Genomic DNA, 22,325 nt, shown 5'->3' on the forward strand with positions numbered 1-22,325 from the left:
CTATTTTTATTTAGTTTGTTTTGTGCATCTGCTGGTGGTTGTAAAATCCAATGTTTTGTTGAACTCTCCCAAATCCGGTACTTAATAGTTGAAAAGGTCATGAATGCTGTGCGAAGAAATCCGAGTCTGCCAAGTTAGACACTAATATCTATCCCGTGTGCTTCTGGGATAAACACCACACCTCGTCAGGCGGACAATATTTCAAATAGTGTTGACACAATCTTCAAGACGCTTTCTTCGGCAAACCTTAACCCTTGTTTTACTTCTTTTTGATGCTAATTTGGGAAAGGTTTTTATCAAACAATCTTTCAGGCCCACACAACTTGGGCTCGTGAGCTACTCAATATGTCAGAAGCTTTTCTGGTGATCTTACAGGCTAAACAAAATAAACCATCATATTTATTAATTTATCCAATACTCTTGATTCGCATTCCTCGGTGTCCGCCCACACAGCGTCCCCTCCCTTGAATGCGTTTCGTCGTTGACTTCCGTTGCGCGCTCCCTCCACTCCTGGTAACTGCACGGTTCACCGTCAAATCAATAGCCTGGCGTGAAGAGGGTTCTCTGCTGTCGTTCAGAGAGCTGCGCGCGCATACATGCTCCGCCCCTTGCCTTGTATACAGAGGCTGCACGTGCAATAGTAAGTAGGTAGACTGATTACATATTTATGCGTCTCCACACCGATCTACAAAAGCGACGGCTGATTGTGTTGCGTTCATTTGTGTTGAGGAAGGAGCGAGCGCTTGAAGCCACCAGAAGGCCCCCCAGAAAAGCTTTTCGCATCCAGCAAGGAGTACCGGGTCTAACAGTGATAGGTAAGTCAACTTTACTTGTACAGGCAGCCAAGTTAAGACACAGAAAGGAATTTCTGTGACTGTCGTGGGAGCAAGGTGACATGAGTATGAAGTAAAATTTGGTAAATGAAATTTTATTTAACTCTGAATGTTTCGGACAGTCAAAGAACTCAGCATGTTGTGAACTTCTTAGGATGTTTATATACATGTAAGAGAGGTATTTAAGATGCTTTTCAAATCATTATTTTAATGATGGTGCGTTTTATCAACACTCGAGTAGAGGTAGGTTCTTTGAACTTGTTTTGGGGGTTGTATCAATATTACATTTTGTACTTCATCTTGAAAGAAGGGTGTTGCGTTTGTAGGATTTGTCACAAAATGGAATAAAACTGAAAAGCGGAAATAGTTATATCTATTAATTTTTGTTATCTCATTTCTCGCATATGTGTATAGTAACCCTTAAGATGACAAAATACAAACATACTACATTTATTAAAAACACACGTTGTAAACTTCACCAAATTTATTGCATAAATGAATTCTGCAAAGTATACCCGTCACTACCAAAACATGGTATGTAACTTATGATCTAGACAAGACAAGGAATCAATACTGGCACCACACTATAACAGCCAGCAACTGTTCTGTAGCGGATCCGGATTCCTTAACTGGGACTCTCTAAATTATGTATTTTTAAATTGTCTGTTGTTTCGATATTCAATGTCTTAGCAATCGTTGAGAGAGATAATCTATTTATTTTAACATTTGCCGATGTCATGGCAGCATTTTCTGTAATGTATATATCAATATAGTAGTGCCATTCTAACCCATATTAAAGGATAACCTTGCAAAATAGTTTATCTTGAATAGTCTAAATAAAGATTGTAAGCACATTTTCGTAAAAACCCAAACTGAAATCAGTTCTCATCTGATCTGACTGAACGCACCATGGACTGATAATTTATTTAATTTCAGTAGAAACAGATTGAAATGAATATTTGTGCTTTGACGCGACGCGCCTCCATTATACATGTTAAGTTAATACTATCTACGTTGATATTTACTATCCCGGAACGGGTAGAGACATACTCGTAAGTAGTGAAACACAGGTTATAAACAAGTTGTAAATCTATTTTTCTGGATATATTTCTTTGGAGTTACTGTAGATGGGTATAACTCAATGTATGATTGTTTTACATAATTCCTGATTCCCATTTTTAGACTGTTTCCTGAAATACATTTTCCAGACCACCTTTCGTTTTTCGACAGATTAATAATTTTTGTTTTACTCAAAGTGGTAAAGCCCCTACCGACCCGAGGTCAATGCAGTCCAGTAGTCTAAGGCGCCTGTGTCATCACAGTCACACAAAAAATAAAATTACAATCTCAAAAACAAAATTAATATTTTCACACAATATATCCATTAATATTTTTAAACGTATTCCTATGCTTTACAAACCTGCATTATAGAGGCTCGCCTATCTTGAACTGTCTTTGAAAATCCTGAAATGTTTTTTTACCGCCATGCCCCCTCGACGATCACTGACTGTCAGAGATATCATTAAGCCATCACTGCTCCTCCACTTATCTTGGTCAACATCAGTTACCTCGTGCCTCTCTTCCCCCCACCACTGTCGCCCCTAGATCAAACCCGATAAGGGTTCCTGGTACTGTCAACTACATCTCACAATTTAATTTTAAAGTACACTTTTTGACCGAATGCCTTTGAAATGGGAATGCCTGGAAACTTAGATGTGGCTGGAACTTGTGGAATCCCTCTGGGAAGGACGGTGGAGAAGGCCAATTTAATCTTTTAACATTATTTGACGGTTTTTGGAACATTGCCACGTCTTTAGGAACCAGTTGGGGCGGCTGCACGCGGAAGAACCAAACACACTAACAGTAGTCCATTGCATTACCGTCGTGAATGTAAAAGAATTGAATGGTATGTGTTTCTGTTTTCTTGAATAGTCATTGCCTTGCGAAGGTTTCTTGTACATGGGACCTGGACGCTATGTCTGTATGGATGTCAAGAGTCAATGAGGTTAATGTTAATGACAGAATACACACAGTTGTATATATTGTTTTAAACAATAAGCATTGGATTCTGATGATTCAAGTAAACGTTTCTAACCACCCAGAGTCATCAAGTTGTTTCTTGTGCTGGCAACTGTTTAAGTAAGTGGAATGTCGTAGCTAACTAGTTTCTCAGTGTTGACGAAAGCATTCAAACATTGCCTTAAGCAAAGCCGTCACATAAACTAGCTTTATCCGAAGGAAAAATTAAGAAGTCTAGCCAAAATCCTGATAGGGATTATTTAGTATGGACGAAGAATGGAAATTGGACAGGAGGCGAATGGGGAGACAAGAGAGGTGACGGCGAGATTGGCCATGTTCGTGTTAAGTTTGCGGTCTGGTGGCAGGCTTGGCTAACACTAGATGTTCGGTTTGGGGATTTGCAGGCATTTGCAAAGTTGCCGTTGGGTTCTGTAGAGAACTTCCTCACGACACTAGCATTTCAGTCTACTAACAAACGGCCGTAAAACCACCCTGACAGTTTCTATTTCGATCCCCGTTACCGAAACATATTAAAATCATTGGTCTGACTGAATCCGTTTAGACAGTCAGACTGGTTAAGCTACTGAAAGCATCTCATGTGAACTACAGAAACCAATGACACCACCACATACAGTGCTCCTGATGAGACACAGGCAAGGACCTCACAAAGCAACATCCACATTGTTTATCAGGTTCGTGGAACTTGTGTTAAAAGCAGCATATCTTCCAGATATATTAAAATCCATTATTTGTGACAGTAAACCACAATTATTTCAATCTAACTGGATGAAAGTGCGATCGAGAGTGTCATCTGTACCCCTAGCAACATCAGAACAAATCTTGGACATTTTTCAAAAATGTCCATCAGGTTTGTCCATTGACTTCCAGTGCAGTATCACAAGACCTCCTTTATGTCCTTCTCTGACCCAGCTTCCGTCCTGTATTGTAACAACTTATAGCAATGTCGCCGCTACTCGGATGTCAAGCCACGTATCCTACTCACAGTATTAATTATTGACGCCCTCGCCTGCAAGTTTGTTTCAAATAAAGTCCGCCAGAACGCACAAAGATTTCACGGACAACAAATTACGCCAACCTGACTCTGGCAAAAGCTGGTGATGAGCCTGTTTTGTAGTCAACTGTCGCGCAAACCAATCTGTAAAAAGCTGTATATGCGTACACATGGCTTCCACTACACTTGACATATTTCTGGGACAAATGTATGAAACAATTCTTCTTTATCTGTATTTTTCGAGTACTTGTATTTGGTGCATTTGTGCTATTTCAGCTGTTCCAATGTTTACAGTGCTGAATGATCTGGGTGTAGGCGTGCCTACTCGTCTCGAGTGCTCATGTTGTTTGTCTGCCTTGTATTCTATACTACAATGGTATATCTGACGTTCTCATATTGCAATTGCTGTTATTGTAATTATCATTTATTAACACTCTAATCCTTGAAGGGTTATTGCAGGAAAACGTCACTAAATGGTATTCCATGTACTTCTATACACCATCCATACAACCACCCACTCCGTTGTATCCCGCGGAGAACGACTCAACAAAAGAACCAGTCTAGGTGTGATGCAGTCAAATAATACTGCTAAGGATAATTGCCAAACGGCTGGACGAAATTTTGTTTCCGTGTTCAGAAACAAACTGTATGCTCTGGTGAATGCACACACAAGTGCGAACAATTAGTTTGAAAGCTATTTGTTAAATTAGATTCAAATGTTGGAAATAGTACCAGACTGAATAACATTACGTTACATGAATTATAGTGCTCACAGTATATCTGTTGTTTTAATAATTAAGTTAAGAAAATGTCAAAAATGGTAAACGGTCATGAATGCCCTAAAACTAGCCCACTCCACGTTTCTTAAATGTATTGTAGTTTAGGGTACTTAACGGTACCTAAAATATTAAAGTGCATAGAAACGCGACAATACTATATTTCTCAAAAAGGAAATGAACAAAACCCAATGACATGACAGCGGTGAACACGATGTAATATATAGGAGAGAGAGAGAGAGAGTGTGTTTGAGATAACCCAGACCCAGCAGGTTTTTCTCGCTACGCGGAATAATTGTTTCGGATAGCTCTCTGTTTCCTCAGACAGATCGGGAATGTTCGATCATTTTATCAGCGCGCCACCATTTTCTTCACATAAATGACATCCCGTGTGACACATTGCATGAGTCAATTTGATGGACAATTAGACGAAATTACGTAAAATAATGTTCGGTGTTATCAATGTTTTGTACCTGTGCTAGCCCCTTTAGTGGATGAGGATGGTTTTACTCGCTATTAACGATGTTCCAGCATGAATAGGCTTCACACCGGCTACACTGCAGTCATGTGTCATTCCGTGTAAAGGTGTACGATGTACAGTGTTCGTGGATGGTCGCGCAGTTGTTGTTTGTAGTGCATGGTTACGTCCCACCGGAACGTCGGGCGTGCTGTGTCATGACTCACCTCAACCCAACCTGTTCGACTATATCACTGTACATAAGAACTGCCCAGTATATGTAAGTAGGTTTACCAGATTAAACAGTTCAAAATAAATCACAAACGTTGTTATTAAAGGAACCTCAACATCTCTGGAGCAATGTGCTGATGACTTCAAGGGCTTGGTGAATAATCTCCTCAGTCACTGACAACTTCTCATTAATCTTATGATGCCAGACTGAACAAGCAGTCCCTGCTATCATGTTGCTGTATATCATTTATACATCAGTCAACATATTGCTGTAAAGATAAGACGAACACAAAAACCGAAGCCATAGAAGTATTAAAAAATGCATGAGGCTCTTACGTTTCAAAAACCTACAATACACCTAACGCCTCTGAAGACAATGTGGCGTGACACACACTGACGTCATCGCCAACAACAACAAATAGGGATGGCGCCTTCGTCATCCTCCAGATTCATAATTACCTACATTGCCACCAAAAGAATCGAAATATTAAACAAGACATTTTGACGATTACAGCATTTGCCTTTGCGTTTGTGATGGTGGGCGGCCGACACAGTTTCTGGGTCTGCAGCTACAGAAGGTACTTTTCTCCACTTCTACGTCTTTGTGGACACCAATCAACCGCATGAACGTGTGACGTTTTGAGACTACATTATTCATCGATTTTGTCTTTAGTCTTTTTGTTTTGTTGTATTTGTGAAACGGTTTGACTGCGGCGTAGTCAGGCTGACACGAACAGTGTATCGCCCTGGGAGATAACTAAGTGTCTCGTCCTTACTTCTCAGGGGTATAAAAGACAACATAAAAATTTGAAACGGTTGCAATCTGGGGGACTGTTTTAGGCCCATCTACACGAAACTTTGCTTCCTATTTCTCAATCAAACTAACGTATCTAGTGATATTGAAAATAGTTTTGTATTTATGGTTTCTCCCAAATCAAACTTCTAATGATGTATTTCCCCATGGTAGTGTTGAAGTATAATAACCAAATACAATGAATAGATGGACCAGAGGACTTCTACTGCTCATGCGCAGATTATACACACATATCAGTCATGGAGGCCGTTCATGGCAAGTGTTCTTAACTAAATGATTACTTCAACAGAGACTATGATAGTCGTCGAGCAAAATGTGCTTTGTGAAAAGTGACAGTTTGGGAGCGAAGTAGGCCCCCGGTATATTTAAGTTATGTGTAAGAGCCGACTGGAATCAGGTTCAGGAGAACAACTTTCCCGATGACGTAGGCCGTTGCTCATAGTTTCCGTCACTGGTTTGTGCGGCCGTGCCTCGAATATCGCCTTTATATGTCTGGAATAGTACATGATGGAGCATTAAACAACATTCACTTTGGCTTTGTGGATCTGATCCTGACTGATTTAGAACCTTTTCGATCGCCAATTTAAGAATAGTTACGCTGCGTGCCTTCTGGTAAATACCCGGTGTGACATCAAACAGTTTTTTACCAGTGTCAAGGGGTTATATCGAAAAATACATATTTCCCCGAAAAAAATTGAAAAAATTAATTCTGCTTCAGACTATGGAAAATAAAAGTAATCGTCTGCCACATAAATGCTCTGAGTTTTTTAGAATAAAATATTAATTAAAATATATCTGGTCTTCTAAACGATATCCCAGGCAATCCCAGTAATACCATATACTGGTTTCTACAGGGCATTGATTGTGTAAGGCGAACCTGATTAGTTATCTAGGGAAGAAATCGCTATCACATCAGTTATAAATTGAAAACATTTGCATGAAGTTTGAATGTATGACGATACCTCTTGTTCTATTTATAGTTGCATTTAAATTCGTACGTAAAAAAGGCCGATATCTTTGATAATGGAGATTTTGTCTGTGTAGAAATCATATACATATACGTGACGTCATAGCATAGTGACATTAGAAGTGACATGTCAAGTATGACGTCATAAAAAAGCCAATCCTACAGCGCGGTGAATCATGTAGAGATGAAACTCATTTCGTTCAGCCAGGTTGTTATGAATGTCAGTTTACGCGTTAATACAATAAGTAGAATAATCTTCCAACACAATCCGTCAAGCATCCAAACAAAAGAAAGGTGTTTCTTGAAATTCCATCATCAAAATAAGAAATTTCATATAGAACATACTCCTAATTTGTCCCAGGGAAAATAAATAAATGAAAACCGCAGGATACATTTGTATAGCTTATGGCTAAGCTGTGAACTAATTACTTTTGTTAGTCAGGGTTAGTGCAGTAACTCAATCACAGGTCTTTCCCAACTGAGACAGTTGCAGTATTCACAAACACATATTGCTCGGACCTATTAGGTATATTAGCCATTCAGCAAGCGACAAAGCCAATGAACATTGCTATGGATTGTAGTGGGCAAGTCAGTACTCCCGGGCGTGTATGTGGAAGCAAAGAACAACACCCCAGATGCTGAGTTGTTAAGAAGGAAAAGGTCTAATCCTGTCAAACAATCTATGAAGGTCTTCCGGAGCTCGATTGAATTCAGAAGCTTTACTTCCTAGCAACATGTTAATGTTCTAAGCTTTGAGCTAGTTATATTTTAGTGCAGCCAAAACATGGTTAATAGGATAGCCTCAATGTTAAGAGTATATTTCACAGTGAGAGATGATTATGATGTGTGTTAGTGCCGCGGTCTATGTCGTCGCTGCGTGGGTCGTGTTAATCAGCCACTAGGGACATGGTAGCAATACATGAACTTGTAATAAGATGTCCCTACGGCCTGATCTCATTATCTACAATTTGAAGATCACCAATCTTTCTGTGTATTATTATTTTCATAATAGTGATTATAATGAAGAAGATGATGATGATGATGATTATTATTAGATTTATAATTATAATAATAATAATAATGATTACTATTTTTATTGTTCTCGGAGCCTTAGGTTTAGTACCTTCCAATGTTAGGAAGCCTTCAAATTCTCCGAAATCTTTTGGGTGGGTTCGACAAGGCAGCTCATCCTTGGAGAAGTCCCATTCGCTGTCTGGGCTGTGTGTAGAGGGGCCAAGGGTCCTGAGCTAATAATGATAATAATAATGATAATAATATTAATAATAATTAGTAGTGTTCACAATACCAATAACAACATTTTTCTTTCCGACACTTGCATGTTTTGAACCTGATACAATACTAAAGTCTACTATTCTTACCTGAGCAAGCCTTTTGATCAATCTTATTTTTCAAGAAATGTATGGACATGTAGTGAAGGTTTTTAAAGCATAAACATATATTTAATTATTAATCTTGGTTCACGGACTTGCTCATGGTACGATTGCCGCCAGGTGTTCGAAATAACGGCACGTGTACCCATATTCCTGTATTTCTGTGGACCAAAAGGAGTCCTAGCGTCGTTTTCAGCCACTTTTAATGTCACAGATCTGTCTGTTATTAATTAAACCATTTGTTAGTTGACACGAATCAGCAGACATCGTGTACACTGAAACAAGGTAGGTCATTAACGTATATTAACACTAGCATCTGCAGCCTTATGTCAACCGTTATTTCCCCTTAGTTACTACAAACAAGTCACGACAAGAAATATGCACGTGTAATGTATCAACCACCTTAATCGATTAAAGGAATAAGGAGACTGTAAAGTAAGAAGGCAGATGCTATTGAAATATTCCATGATAACGATGTTGACGCGTTGGTTATTTCTTAAGCCTCAATCCTCCATTGTAAAACTGTAATGATAATATATGATACGGATTTTTTACGTACAAGTCTCAATAATTAAATGATATATTTCCCTGAAGCCTAACTTTGCAATGATAGTGCCAATCTGTCATGTACTTGAGTAATGTGAAAGACGTTAGAATTTCTTATTGAATTCATCGTTTCAATCTATATACAGGAACTGTTATAATATTTCCAATCATTGATTACCACAAAACTCTGGTCTCAATGACAACCTAATTTGGATTAAATGAAGTACTAATGTATTTTACCTTGTTTTGTCAATGATTTCGACCCCATCCCATTGCCCTTGGGTATGTGGTGGCAAAGGACTTCTAATTGACGCCATGTTTCTTCAGGCGGGCGCCCAGTGTGTCCAAGGGGAGATAATCAAGGACCCTTTCATTTTCATTTCCGTGATCTCGTGAGACTTGAACAAGGCCCTACAGGGAGGTTTGGGGGCCCGCGGTTCTGAGTATTGCCAAGGTATGAAAACCCTAAGTTATTGACCTCATTCTCAGATATGCCATCCAATGATATATATTTTTTTAAATTGCTGGTATCAAACTTCAATATGTGCCATTAGTTTGACCCAAGCTGAATCGCCAGCTGCGGGGACGTTATGCAGGATGTCCTCTGGTATCGAGTCAAAAATGAAGTCGGTATTAATTGGTCCTACATCAAAGCGTCGCCTTATGTCCCAAAGGCCTAGATAGTCCCGTATTAATCGTCTTTGTGTAGATATAGACTCAATCCCATTCTGCACAGCTTCCAAAACCATATGTTGGATTGAATTCATTTGAAGTGCCAAACTTAATCACGTGAATAACTGCACAGTTTCATTGACAGTAACATGTTTGGATTGATTGTTAGTGTACCTGCAACAGTCCCATGGTTTATTCAACACTGCTGACTCCCTGCGCATCATTGGCAAATCCTCCCACGCAGTTTCAAGTGCTCTCGTGTCCCTGACGTCATAACATGTGTGTCAGTCAGAGAGATGCCCTTGTGCTCGACCTGCACATACGACACCATGCAGTAACTGACACACACAGGTGTGTCGAACATTAGCCTAAGATGAAGTGAAAACTCATATGTGCGGAACGTTAGTATAAGACAGAGAATGCATATTAGTGAAAGGTAAAGATGTCAGAAAAGTTCAACTTATCATACGAATACTTGAATACTTTGTAACAGAGAAACATTGAATACTTGGTAACAGAAACATTGAATACTTGGTATTTTGTATACAATATTTACTCAACCTACACTTTAGAATGCGGGTGTACGGTATTTCTTATGAGATAGTAAATACTTAGTGTCATACAACCAAAGCATAGAGTATGAGACATACATAAAATATAAATGATCAAGTTTACTGTATTTAGCCTAGGTTATACAATACTTATCTATGACGTCACAATACATTATGCGTGAGATATACAATACGTGTGATGAAGTGATAAAGTTATAATATAGTAAACAAATGAACAATCCGATATACAAAACATTTAAAATGAGATACATTGTTCTCGATGGATACGACGTGAGTGTGTGATGAATAAACCACAAACGCATGGGGCCATCATGTCATCAATGGAATAAGGTATACAGTTGTGAATTAATAATTAACTACTGTGCTGTATTGAAACATTCACTATTAATGAACTGGAGGCTTTTATTTCCAGTAAAACAAAGAATTCGTAATAGTCATGGTCATTAAACTATAGGGAAGGTGGGGCAGGCTCGTTGTTGAAGAGTTCGCTCGTCACGCAGAAGGAACGAGTTTGAATTCCCACATGGGGACAATGTGTGTTGTCTCCTGTTGTGATACTGCTGGAATGTTGCTGAAGGTGGAGTAAAACCACACTCCTTCATCCATTAAACTTTTTTATGACAACTCAAACATGCAGGTATAACACATACATGATATGGTATCATACGTTTATTAAATATCAAGATGCCATTTTTATACTAAAAAATAATCACTGTTCCCAGCACTGCGTTTCACATCAACATTACTAGCTTAATACAATATTGATGATAAAATATATTATTCAGGACAATACGATGAGAAGGGAATCCATAGTGCTAAGTTAAACCAGTTGTACTGGAACGACAGCTCTACCGGTCCACGACAACTATAATTATATGATCATATAACTAAGACAAAACGACATTTGTCGCTCTCTGCTCTTTGTTTGTTTGTTGCCTAACACCGCACTCAGCAATATTCCAGCTATATGATGGCGGTCTGTAAATAATCTGGAGTCTGGACCAGACAATCCAGTGATTGACATCATGAACATCGATCCAATCACTTGGGATACGATAACATGCCTCAACCAGGTCAGCGAGCCTGACCACCCGATCCCGTCAGTCTCCTCTTACCACAAACATTGGTTGCTGAAGACCTATTCCAACCCGGATCTTCACGGGGGCTAATGCAGATGGGGTGGTATTTTATCTCATCTCACAATAGCTCCCTACTTACATGATCTGCAACTTGCCTGCATTTAATTTCCCCTGAAGTTTTCGTCTGTACAGAGAATCGCAGTCTGACGTCATTCTCGGGTTGAAGGAAGTTTGGTCGTATTGTACTAACAGATTATATCAGAATAATAACAATGGCAATGTGATATAGTAACGGAAGATTACCTTTCCGAACCGCTGAGGGTAAATCTGTAAAGAACTAGTTTTGATTGTAGCCAAACAAAGATATTTCATAGGAAGTAAGAAAGAATCCTGTATTTACTTTTCCACAACCTAACCAGATTACTTTTTCATCAAGTCTGAGAAGCTCCTGCCTCCGAGCCAGATATAATCCATTTGTAGCAAACGTATTCTTCCGAATGGATTGCCTTGTAGCGGGGAATATAGGATTTGATAACCCAGGCACGCTCGGTCCCACACACGTTTTATTAGGTTTAAATTTCGGTCTGCAATTTGCCTACTTGACACCACTGCGGGAATTTTACGATAACACATGTGTCTGAGGAAGACTTTCTACCTTTCTGGCTCAGTCATAATAGGGCTGTCTCCCTACTGGAAACTGAATTATATAGTCAGCAGATACTATGCTGAGCGTGGAAGGTTTTGTTGACGATGTGCATTGAGATTAAAATGACATCAACTGTGTATATTAAGCTGCGCAGTATCACCGTCAGACCAAGGTTCCATGTGCAAGCAGTCGGAACTAACCAGGATGTGTGGCTCATATGACATGTATGTTGTGCATCGCGATGATCTCACACAGATGGACACGGATGTGTTGAAGTTGCACAGAGACGTATTTATGAGTGGGCTCCACTAATGCTAATCTAAATAGGTGCCTTGTCTTTGCAAGTAGTGGACGTGCGTAGTATGTACAGCTGGAGGCCACACGGTGCGGTTACAGCATCACTCTCACTTGGGGACTGCTACCGCAGCGTTTTCTCAGGCTCCAGTCACTATGACATTATCATACTCATCCCTTTAACATAAAACTCCGTCAAGCATTTGGCGACGTACAGCACTGTTCAAGGACGTACAGCTGTTTTGTCACTGTAAACCCACAACGCATGCAAACAAATGGTCTAAATTGCTCTGCTGAACTGATATTCGGTCATTAACTATAACTAGTTTATATTGCTTTAAGTCATCATTGTAACAACATACCAAATAATTAATTTGAATAGAGCATTTCATCTCGGTTGTTGCCCAGCAATAGAGCGCGCACAGGGTGCTCTCTCGTGGAAGACCTTTGGGAATTGCACCTGACAAGAGTTGGTAGCGTAGTCTACACGGCCGCGCCCCCGATGTTCTGTCGCCTCGTGTCACAGAGGACGGCATGAGCTGTATAGTTTAGATATTTGTCCATGAAAAGTTAAAATAATGTGTTTCATTAAAACTGGGGATATCTAAACTGTGCTGTTGAATGACGGCTATCAATTATTTCAGGGTAGAGAAACCCCAGGGTCTACGGAATTCAAGATTGTGCGGGTTTTAACGAAGGAGTTATTTATTGTTTTCTCAACAATGTCGCCATGTTTGCTGACTTGAGGCCTGGTAACCTCGTCGTTTTGAAAAATGGGGAGAATCAAGCTTCTGGGGAGAATCAATGATTTGTACAAGGCAGTTGTGAAGCAACCCGCAACCAGCTCAGGAGACATTTTGGATGGGAAGTACCACACCTGAATTCATTACTGTGTAGGACCGGACAGGCTGTTTTGAAATCAACGGGATATTTTAGAAAAAAACACATTGATTCGGTAGCTAAGATGGGCAAATATCAAAGCTACCTTAGCACGTTGAATGTCATATCTCCCAAACCTAAGCACAGATTTACAATAGTTGTATCGCCAGTGTGGCATAGGAGGAAGGAGGTTATGGAATAGTTATTGCCGTTTGTCAGGAAATGCAGAAATTGTATTGTCTAATGTCTAGTAGCAGTTCATCGTACATACACGCTAGTAGACAGGGCGGAATTGATAAGAGTTCAGACGTGAATTACTCACCCCTGCTCCAGGGAAATTCTTATATACTAGTATTATTCATTCCATGACACGGTAACTGTTGATTTCAGTTTGGTGCCGAAGGTACCTGCACTCCTATAATTTGCGCCTCGTGTACCCACTTGGATGAGGGCGTTATGGAACATGAAAATACAATTTTATTGTGTTGATTTATCTTGAAAGAATTACTGCATATCTGATATTTTCCCGAAGTGTTAATTTACATTCTGCTTTTTGCTTCCAAGAAAATAATTGCTGTATCATTTAATTTTTTTTACTGTATCATTAAACTGTGTGACAAAGGAAGAGACAGCCATATGTGATGAATGTACATAAAACACAAAATGTCAACCGCATCCATTATTGAAACAGTTACCTTGGCAACCAGACACAAGAGAGAGAACCCTTTGTGTGTGCAGGTATACGGTGTACTATGACTTATAACTATAAACGCCATAACCGTTTATTGATTAAGCCTGTCACTATTATGTTGTTTGTCTGTTGGTTAACTCCGCGCACAACACTATTCCAGCTGCATGAGCGTGGTCTGTAAATAACTGAGTCTCGACCGGACAATCCAATGATCGATATTGTGAGCAGCGATCTACGCCGTTGGGGTACAATGTCTGACTACAATACATCTGTTCGCTGTTTACGACCAGCACATTTGCTGGGGATTCTAACGCGTGTCGGTATTTAGAGGAAATGGTAACAGAGTAGAAGAGTGACTGTAGGTTCAGTGTTGAACCATGCGACACGGTTCCTCCTGAGATTTGGGGCGGTCGGGTAGCCTAGTGGTTAAAGCGTTAGCTCGTCACGCTGAAGACCCGGGTTTAATTCACGACATGGGTGCAATGTGTGAAGCCCATTTCTGGTGTCCCCCGCCGTGATATTGCTGGAATATTGCTAAAAGCGGCGTAAAACCATACTCACTCACTCACTCCTCCTGAGATTGATCGAAAATAGTCCATTCCTTATAATATGTGCCTCATGAAAAAAACTCAATGCAAAGCAGAACATTCCGCTTGTTAACGATGAACTTTTATTCACTCATAAGGCTCATTTTGATTTATGGAAACTGTTCAAAGCGGCGTTAAACCCCACTTACTCGCTCATTTTGATTGATGAAATGTCCAACAACCAATAAATTGGATAATTTTACAGTTTTACAATTGTCCTGCTATCTACTGTTGGTTACGCCTTCAAAAATGGTTTAATCGTTTAAGTCCACTAAAATATTACGATTTCTTTTAAATTACTTAAAAAGGACCACCCTGAACATGGTAAATTCCATCCTTCAATATACTGCCACTTACTATATTTGTTTTTTATGCTCATTCTTCTAGCTCGAACAATTGAAATATTCTTCTTCATGCATTTCCGGAAGTGACGTCACATTGACATTGTGATCTTGTTCCAATTCAGTTGCTGAAACAGACTCAAAGTAAGTTGTAATCTTCGGCCCTGCGAGTTCATAGATAATTAGAGTTGTCAATTAAAAAAAACTACAATTTGTAGATATGAACAGGTGGACAAGTCGTCTAAGCGCCGCAATTCACCGTTCGCTTCCTGAAGACGTGCCATTAACCTATGACCTTATGTCCGACTCCTTGATTAGCTATGATTTTTTGTGGTTTGTCAGAACCATACCGGTGCTCGTAGGTTTCACCAAATTGACGAACGTGCAAGATCTGCAGCACTTCCGGTTGTCATGTACGCCGTGCTATAACTAAAATACCCTTCAATCGGCATTACACCAAACTTACTCACTACACCAGTGTGAGGTACAAAGATATGCTGGCCGCAACTACAACACTTTAACACAATAAGACGATTCTAGCGGAGGATCCTCCTGGTGTGCTAATCATGACTAATCACCCACCACAGAGGAGATAACGATAAATGATTAGATCACATCATAGGTTAATGCTCTCAATAAACACGACATATTGGATAGAACGGCAAACATGTAGAGTCAGCTTGGTCTCGGTAAACAGACGGGCGGTAATGGGATTTGAGGTAACACTCTCCACGAGACTGGCGACTGACTTTACCGTGTGTGGCGTACGTGATTCGCAGACACTGGTTTGGATATACAAGTCGTATGGAGAATAGCAGCAGGAAATAGAAATGTTGGGTCAAGCTAAATCTGGATTGGACGAATTGTTGTGAAAAAGGAGTTCCAAATCAAGTAAATACATTTTCATCGATCATTAGCATAGGATATTATGTCTAAAGTAGTCACAAATGTCACGTACGCCATGCCTTTCAATGACGTCAAGATGATGTCTCCTCTACTTCGCTAAACTTGTTAAGTCGGGTTGACTGTGTATGCACGATTTTATAGCCTGTATCTGTCTGTGTCACTTCAGATTGTGCAACACATGGTGGTTCTTGCTGTCAAATAAAGTCTGTAACACATGGTTCTTGCTGTCAAATAAAGTATGTAACCCATGGTTCTTGCTGTCAAATAAAGTATGTAACCCATGGTTCTTGCTGTCAAATAAAGTATGTAACACATGGTTCTTGCTGTCAAATAATGTATGTAACACATGGTTCTTGCTGTCAAATAAAGTATGTAACACATGGTTCTTGCTGTCAAATAAAGTATGTGACACATGGTTCTTGCTGTCAAATAAAGTATGTGACACATGGTTCTTGCTGTCAAATAAAGTATGTGACACATGGTTCTTGCTGTCAAATAAAGTATGTGACACATGGTTCTGGCTGTCAAATAAAGTATGTAATGCATGGTTCTTGCTGTCAAATAAAGTATGTAACACATGGTTCTTGCTGTCAAATAAAGTATGTAACACATGGTTCTTGCTGTCAAATAAAGTATGTAACACATGGTTCTTGCTGTCAAATAAAGTATGTAACACATGGTTCTTGCTGTCAAATAAAGTATGTAACACATGGTTCTTGCTGTCAAATAAAGTATGTAATACAAGGTTCTTGCTGTCAAAACAAGTCTGTAAAGATATAACGTCCACGACAGTGAACAACCTATGATGATTATCCGACAAAACGGTGCCATAAAATATAAGTATTTGTTGCCTGACACCGCTATGTACACATGATTCTTGTCATATAAAGAGTTAATCACCAGGTCCTTGTTGCCATATTAGGTACACAATTCTTTCAGATAGGTCATGAATACAATACACAGTTCGAGCTATCATCTTTCATCTTCCGTATCGTCTGCCAAAGAATAACGCATTAGTTGCAGAAGACTATCCACGCTAATGAGAATACAGACCCGTCATCAGATATTGCTGGGAGCTAGTGGATGTGTTGGGGGGGAATCATGCCCAGGCCTGCATGTGGAGCACATGTGAAGTGTATCCAACATCATGCAATCAAAAAGTAAAACGACTTCATTAACTCATAAAAACACATTACCAGCTGGAACTTGATCATAAAATATATCTGTGTTCAACCAAACGTCAAAGTTATAGCGTCCATGTGGCATTCAAATCTCTTCAGGCCATTGACAGCTGATCATGGAGAAATCACGTGTAACATTATACATCTTTTCTTTGTTCGGTTCACCCTGTAGCAAGCGAGGCGAGCAGTATACGGGTATTCTCGTGGGCATCAACAATTTATTATGTCGCACATAAACTGAATACATGTTTAAAAATCTATAACTCCCATATCGGATAGCATGCACATGGCCCCACACAACGTAGGACATGATTCCATGTCCCGTGCAATGTGTTCTCTGTGGGCGTTCAACTGCATGTTGATACCTGCTGAAGTAACGGCCATTTGTCACTCCTGCGTTCTGGAGTAGTCAAGTCTATAGGATGCTGCAATGTTGTTTTACACAGTGATGGATAGGTATTACCCACCATCCATCAGGAGTGATCTCAGAGTCCAACACCAGCAATGACACAATTGGGATGTGGAGTTTGGTGTACATTCTCACTACTTAGATTTGTTTGTTTGTTGTTTAACGCCGCACTCAGCAATATTCCAGCTATATGATGGCGGTCTGTAAAATAATCGTGTCTGGACCAGACAATCCAGTGATTGACATCATGAGCATCGATCCAGGCAATTGGGATCGATGACATGTATCAACCAAGTCAGCGAGCCTGACCACCCGATACCGTTAGTCGCCTTTTACAACAAGCATATTCGCCTTTTACGGCAAGTATGGATTGCTGAAGACCTAATCTACCCCGGATTCTTCACGGGTCTCACTACTTAGAGCTGGGTTGCAGATGTACCACTGAACACATACGGTTATAGCACGGTATCACACGGTCGCATGGAGGTCCACAGCGCTGTGTAGTGCCCTACCGCAAAACGAAGAGTCATTACTAGTGATTTTGAGAGAGATGAACTTATTGTATTTGACATACCTGGGAAGTCATTCCCGCTTCTGTTGTGACATATCCGTACAACAGGTTTAGCTACCCAAACGATGTCATTTATTTGGGGGGCTGTGAAAATTGGTAGTTGTAAGACATGAATAGTTGACATGACCTACACACGGCGGACACCTCGTGTTCATATGGTTTCGGTGTCCCTTAAGTTGGAGTGGGATACCGGAAACCAGTGCAAAATACCACGAATGGCTCGAATGAAACGCAACCGCCTGTCACCGCCCGCACGTGCAAAACGTGATACAAACTGTATTTATTTATGTTGTTTGTTTGTTTAACGCCTCACACAACAATATTCCAGCTATGTGAGTCTAAACCAGACAATCCAGTTGTTACAACATGAGCATCGATCTACGCAATTAGGATACGATGACATGCATCAACCAATTGCAAGAGAGCGCACCTGACCACACGATCTCGGTAGTCTAAAGACAAACATAGTTGCCGAAGATCAATTCTAACCCGGCTCTTCACGGGTCATTTGTTTATGTACAAGCATATTGATTAAAATCAGCATATAATTTCACACATTAAAAAACCCTGCACATCCATCTGTACTGGGCTTACATGACACAATGACATACTACACAAACGGTATACACTAAAATATAATTAGGAATGATGTTATACTTCACTTAAACAGATTCTAAATCCTTCAAATCCTTCCTGTCCCAAGGCTGTGCTGAGTTCACTTTAAATGTTTCCAGCACAATGTCGCAACCTCGATGAAATAAGTTGAGAGGTAATCAAGTCGATATCTTTAATACATACCTTAATACGAACTTCAGATAATGCTTGATGTCCTTGATCTGAATTTTGAGCAAGAAAGCTCCAATTAAATTTCCGCAATAAGCAAACTAGTTCTCTTTGGAACCAAATGACTAAGGTAATTATTTGTTCTCGAAGTGAATATGCCTTTATTTAAATTGAATACATTTAAAATTCGGATTTGATCTAAGTAGTGTTCATGCACGTGAAGTGTGGTTCTGGTGGACACTGGAATCGTCGCTACATGGCTGAAATATTGCGGATGGAATGTTCAATTTCAAGCGACTCAATCAATGTCACTGTAATGCAACAATGACAAAGAGGTGTGTGCTTCAAATTGGTATTGTACCTCCTGTCAAGTTACGACAAGTTTATATACGATAAGATACCGGTTTGTATGAAGAGGCTACGCCTCACAATCCCTCAATTCACTGGAGCAAAGTAATTGTTTTACCATAGATCTGTCGAGGTCTGTGGCCAGCACTTGTGTCCGTCTGACGTGGGTTACGGCAGCGTGGTGGGCACCATGTATGCTTCATTAGATCAAGCAGATGAACAGACCGACGCAGTGACACAAGCCATGCTCGTCTCGGGAGCAAGATCGAAAAAATCTTAATACTTTCTAAGAGGGCTTTGCTGTAAAGACGTTCTGGCGTGCATCTTACTTAATTAAGACGATTAAGAAATCTGAAACTGGAAAAGTGCTATAAACAAAATTTACCATGAGCTAGATGCAATCATATTTTGGAAAACGATGCGTCTGGAATATATATAATTTTGCAGATGGGAAGAATGTATGCATATGTGACGAAAATAGAATGGCTGTGTTGTGTTATTGTGGATGAGTGTTGTAAATGACTGCAAAGATACAAAGCCAGCGACAATACAGTTAAGCTGCTTGGTTCAACGTTCGAAGTTTCGAAGACGCCTCATTCATGCAGGAATAAACAAAGGAAAGTCTTCCACTTTCCAAGAGTTCAGAAGAAGGACTTGATAACCCAGTGGTAACCACCCAGTGGTGATAAAGGTCTCGTTTGACGCAAGCTAAAACAGAATCGTCAAGGAATGACGCAATATGGAGGTCTTTATATAACCTGGACAGCCATATACACTACACCAACCCCCTTCGGTTCACATGCTTTGAATGTAACTGTTTGTTTCTAAACACAGCAATGTTATGCACAGGAACTATAAAACAAGTACTACTGTGTATCAATCAGCGGATACACTCGGGAAATACTTTCCCATGGATTTTAGACATGCTTGGTTTGAGAACCTAAGACTTTGAATTAATTATGAAGACATCTGATCTGCTTTTAGCCTGTGTATACACAAATAGTGATCGATTTTCACATATATATTATATAGTGGTCTTACCTTCCGTCAGAAAGTATGAATAAATTGTGTGTGTATATATATATATATATATATATATATATATATGTGAATTAATGCATCACTAACTTTGAATGTTCAACGAATTGTTCACTTTGGTCTACCCCACGACTCCATCTCTTCAGATGCTCTTGTTCTTCTGTCCGCCCCGATCTCAGGATTTACCAATCGCAATTAACTTTAGTTATAATATCAAAACCCCTCACAGCTATATGTGCGCATAATTAATATCTTCGCATTCACCGGACTTATAATCAACAGTAATGTAGGACAGTTCGGTTGTTTCTTTTACTGATTTGGTTTACGGATAGTTCTCAAAATATTGTTTTCACTATTGTGAAATTTTGGGTCGGCGGATCCGTAAACCAGGCAATGAAAAATAGCAAGCTCGGCTTTTTGTGTCAGGCCGGTGAGAGGGACGGAGACAACCGGTCAGACATCATAGGCCAAAGCACCAGTAAGTGTCTGATTATCCAGCGCTATCAAGACTAACAATCACAGTGCCGTCTCATTACAGATTAAACACATATTGAAGTGTCCGTGCGGACACCAACGGCGCAGTTAATCTAATGAACAATCTATCTAACTCCTGTGATGTCGTATACTTTAGCAATTCAGGCTTAAGTTCGAAACGCCAGCAATCCAAATATACATGTTTTAAACCCAACCGGGGATCGCCCAACGAGATGGAGTGACCTGCCGTAGTCTCAAGGGAGGGCCTTAAAGGGCAGATAAGTCAGCAGCGGTGCATGTCGCCGACCGCTCTCAAAAGATCCTCGTTGTACCTAAAGATGGTAACAGAAAGGTTGAACGGTAATGACAGGAAATGAAAAGTGGTGAAAGGCTTTAATTAGAACATGGAGCCTAAGATAATAATCTGCAATTTTGTAAATAAATGTTAGAAGCAGGAAATGAAGTCTGGATTTATTACCGGCTCGTGGTCTAATGAGCCAGGTGAATATCTTTCATCTTGAAGGGCGTACAGTGGGTGGCATCTCCTGATTAATCCATCTGGTTGTTATCAATGTGTATCAACTCGTGTGCCTTAATCTAATTGAATCCTTAGTCATATATTGTCAAGAGCAAGCCTCCGTATTCTACTGATATCTGAATCTCGCGAATGATGTGAGGAAATATGCCTTGAAAATAGCCATGTTCTCGAAAGGACATATATGATACATGCGGGGGCTACTTCAGCTGAAGACCGCTATTCCAGGTAATTGTCGAAAGAAGGTTTTGGAAAGAGAGAATATGGTGTTAACAGGTTTCAATGTCTTGGTCCCTGGATCATTTCTTGTTTAGGTCTGTGTTAGCGTATGTGGTGAAAGTTGCTGCCCGTCTTATATCAGAGGGGCTTGTGAGTCATTGCCAGACAGTACGTGACTTGACTTTAAGCAGTGTTAACTTGATTGAGAGAGATAATAGTCTCAGGACGTAATTTGGGAAAGAGAATTTATTACTATGCGGATTCTCAAAAACACAAAGTTTTTGCAATTTCAGAAAAGAACCTAGTTTGATTATTACAAAATATGTATTTTTTTCAACTTCGTACACCACTATCCCTTACGGCAAAGTTAAGAAAAAGCTTATTCCTTGATCCAAATGGTTTTTTTAATTTCATTGCACGTAGAGATCATTACAGTAACACATCTGTCTTCAAAGGTTCAGGGTAATTGTCAACATGAAAGTAAATGTTATTTGAAGTTTGCCGAGAAAATAATAAATGAGGTGCTGCACTGAAATATGGGGATAGGACATTTAGGGCAGAAGTAAGGACCCCCATAGGCGCCAGTTGCGCCCCGCTCCGTCCCTCACCCCGAGTCAACTTCCCCAGCCTTGGTGTCCACATTTCACACATTTCAACTTTTGAGGTACAATCGACTCATACGACGCTTGCTCAAAAGTTGTTTTATTAAAGTTACAACATGCAATGTCTCAGCTAGGCTTTCAAGAGCAGTATGGTAGACATGTGTATATTTCCAAATTGGAAGCATCTGTGCCAAACATGATGTCTGATGCAATTCCCAATTTGGACTTGTACCATATCTTCCCGTGTTTTTCAGGTGAACTAATGAGTTGCCTTTGCACGTGTTTGCAACGACTGTCAGCGGTGGGGCATGAAACGCTCACCTTTTTCACGAACACCTGCTATCATCACTTTTTGACAGTGTTTCCTAAACACATGCTTATGACTTAGTCGAAAGAAAAAAGACTCTTGTTTTGGGACAGATTACTTGTCCTCATGGAAAGGGGTGTTTGGC

General features: G+C 40.0%; 1 protein-coding gene across 2 annotated transcripts in view; it reads left to right on the forward strand.

Moving 5' to 3' along the window:
- The first annotated feature begins 662 nt into the window (after positions 1 to 662).
- The window catches only part of LOC124121260, a 33,201-nt gene continuing 11,538 nt past the window's right edge, over positions 663 to 22,325 (forward strand). For both annotated transcript variants that reach the window (XM_046484219.1, XM_046484220.1), the window contains exon 1: positions 663 to 815. The gene's annotated coding sequence lies outside the window, so the exon portion shown is untranslated. The remainder of the gene's footprint in view (positions 816 to 22,325) is intronic.

This window comes from Haliotis rufescens, unplaced genomic scaffold (genome assembly GCF_023055435.1).
Source record: "Haliotis rufescens isolate VD_foot unplaced genomic scaffold, xgHalRufe1.0.p SCAF_10, whole genome shotgun sequence".
Taxonomy (NCBI): domain Eukaryota; kingdom Metazoa; phylum Mollusca; class Gastropoda; order Lepetellida; family Haliotidae; genus Haliotis; species Haliotis rufescens.